General features: G+C 44.4%; 1 pseudogene; it reads right to left on the bottom strand.

The window, feature by feature from the left end:
• Window positions 1-2,399: 2,399 nt before the first annotated feature.
• LOC116529610 lies at window positions 2,400-2,975 on the bottom strand (annotated as a pseudogene).
• Window positions 2,976-3,293: the final 318 nt, after the last annotated feature.

The following is a 3,293-nucleotide window of genomic DNA, read 5'->3' as shown; positions in this document are numbered from 1 at the left end:
CAAGACGTGAAGTAACTTGCTTAGGGTCACATAGCTAGGATCGGCGCCCAAGTTTGTCTGACTGAGAAGCAGTATTTGACTGTAGGCCACATCACTGCCCTAGGGGTTGTGTTCTGTGTAATCCGAGTTCCACTCCTCCGTTTATTCTTTCAACCAACACTTGGTGAATGTCTGATAGACAGCAAGCGCTTCAAGTACGGGAATAATCATAAAAATAGACGAGACTTATTGAATACTTCCTACGTGTCAGTCCCCATTCGTCCTAAGTGTTTTACATGCAGAAACTCACTTAATTCCTGCAACAGTCATGTAAGGTGGAAACTATTAAATGTCCCCATCTTAAGAGTGAAAATGAGGCATAGAAATGTGAGAGGAGGCATCCCAGTTCCATATTTAGGAAGTAATGGAGCTGAAAGTGAAACTCTTGTGTGCCAGAGTTCATGCTCTGGACCACGGCACTATGCTACCCTGTCAGGGCTCCAGAGGCACAGAGTCTCAGGGGAAGACAGACAGGACTCCAGGTGACTATAAGAAAGTATGAAAAGGGGCCAGGTGCGGTGGCCCCTACCCATAATCCCAGCACTTTGGGAGGTCGAGGTAGGCTGATCACTTCAGGTCAGGAGTTCGAAAACAGCCTGGCCAACATGGTGAAACCCTGTCTCTACTAAAAATACAAAAATTAGCTGGGCGTGGTGGCACGGACCTGTAATCCCAGCTACTTGGGAGGCTGCAGCAGGAGGATTGCTTGAACCCGGGAAGCGGAGTTTACAATGAGCCGAGATCACATCACTGCACTCCAGCCTGGGCATCAGAGGGAGACTCCACCTCAAAAAAAAAAGAAAAAAAGAGAAAATGTGAGAAGTGATGGGTGAGGAAAGCACAGGGCATAAGGGCAGGCTAAAGCCAGCATGGGTGGTCAGGAAATAGGTGGACAATTGTATGTAAGCGGACAATGCAATCAATGCCTAAAGAGTGAATTATAGTTGGAACTAAAGGATTTTGGTCTGGCCAGGGCTTGGAGTGAGAGGAGGAGGACAGAATGGGGAGATCTGAAGCTAAGGAGGATGGAAAGGACCAGAGCGCCTGAAGAGTACTGAATGCCACATTACGAAGTTTGATTTGTATCCTACAGGCAGCTGAGAGCGTGACCCTGGACAAGCCACATAACCTCACTGCATTTCAGTTTTCTTCTTAGTAAATTGGGACTAAGAGAGCCTATTCTGCATACTTGTAGTTATTCAGTGGAAGAAATGAGATGATACATTTGTAGTAAGAATCTTACAAATGTTAGTCTCCAGCCTCCACCTCTCCACCACTGAAATGAACACAGAGATGCAGTTGAACAAGCAGAGAAGCATCACAGGAGCAGCTGCCGTGTGCTCATCAGGAGGCATCAACAAGGAACAGAAACCCCAACTAAATATGGCTTAAGCCATTGGGAGTTCATTTTCTCACATAATAACAAGGGTCTAAGTTCTGGGGTATGGAAATTTGGTAGCTTGATGATGTCTTCAAGTGGTGTCAGCTTTCTTCACATACTGGCAATGCCTTGCCTCATGGTAGCTAGATGAATGCAGCAGTGCCAGCCATCATCCACAGACATGACACTGTCCAGTGAAAAATGCATTTCCAGCCAGGTGCGGTGGCTCACACCTGTAATCCCAGCACTTTGAGAGGCTGAGTGGATGGATCACTTGAGGTCAGGAGTTTGAGACCAGCCTTGCCAACATGGTGAAATATTGTAACTACTAAAAATACAAAAAAAAAAAAAATACCCTGGCATGGTGGCATGCGCCTATAGCTTCAGCTACTTGAGTGGCTGAGGCAGGAGAATCACTTGAATCCAGGAGGTGGAGGTTGTAGTGAGCCAAGATCACACTCCAGCCTGGGTGACAGAGTGAGACTCTTAACTCAAAAAAAAATGAACAAACACAACAAAAAAACCACGCGCATGCACACACACACACACACACAAACACACACACACACACACACACACACACAATGCATTTCCAGTTATGCATCTTTTTTTTTTTTTTAGCTTTCTCACTTCTTAAATTCTCCATAGGTATCACTTTTATACTATAATATTTGCTTGTGTATGTGTATATATGTATTTGCTTTTTTAAAAAAGTAAAAATGCTCTTCACACTCTCCTTTGTCTGATATAGGCACAAAGGTATGTAGTTAGAAATTAAATAAAGGCCACAATAATTTCCCAAGGAAGATCATTAAAAAGAAAAATCCTTCCTTCCTCTAACATCACATAGCTGGCCTTTACGGGATGCCAGCTAAGAAAAGAGGTATCGTCTATGGTGACAGGAAGACTGAATCTTTCTCTCTTTGGGTTGTAGCCGAATTTCTATTGAAAGTCCTAGTAAAATATATAACTCCTGATATGTTCTAAGCAAGTATTTTCTTCAGTTTTTCTTCAAACGATACCTTTACTTTCCCATTAGAATATGAAGAATTGAAGATTCTGAACAGCAAAGTTTGAGTTGGGTATCAGTCACTTCAACACGTGTTGGCTATGCAGAGGGAAAGACATGGCAGCATAGCAGGGGTGGAGGATGAGTGAAATGTATCTTCACTGGGAGCACTGAAAGGGAACAAGTTTTTCAAAGTTGTTGCTGGTATCTCATGAAAGCCCAGGCTGCTACCACGGTGAGGGTAAACACTGGCACCAGCACCATAAATTTAGGAATATCACTTGGGTCCCCTTCACCTCAATGTCCTATAGGTCCATTCTGCACCTATAACCTGTGCTGCACTCTCAGAGACAGAGCATAGCCTGCATTACGAAAGAGACCTACAGCATCCTGCTGTATTAGGCTCTTTAGGTCTTGGCCATTTACCTGAGGGTCCTCTGGTAAGATTGATCTCTTCCCCAGTGACCAAATAATCCACTCCTCTGTTCATGTTTTACAGTTTGCCTGGCTTCCTACTTGGGTCAGCTGGAGTTCTGCAGGTGAAGGTGAATCAATCTCTGCATCTTTTTTTTTTTTTTTCTTGAGACAGTGTCTTGAACTGTCACCCAGTCTGGAATGCAATGGTATGATCTCAGCTCACTGCAGCCTCCGCCTCCTGGATTCACTTGATTCTCCTACCTCAGACTCCTGAGTAGCTGGGATTACAGGTGCACACCACCACACGCAGCTAATTTTTTGTATTTTTAGCAGAGATGGGTTTCACTATGTGAAACCAGACTGGTTTCGAACTCCTGAACTTATGATCTGACTTATGGCCAGACTGGTCTCAAACTCCTGACTTCATGATACTGCCCGCCTCAGCCT

This window comes from Sapajus apella, unplaced genomic scaffold (genome assembly GCF_009761245.1).
Source record: "Sapajus apella isolate SASKATOON/1434 unplaced genomic scaffold, GSC_monkey_1.0 scaffold62, whole genome shotgun sequence".
Classification (NCBI taxonomy): Eukaryota; Metazoa; Chordata; class Mammalia; order Primates; family Cebidae; genus Sapajus; species Sapajus apella.
Note: the sequence above shows the minus strand (reverse complement) of the source record. Positions and strands in the feature narration are given on the sequence as shown.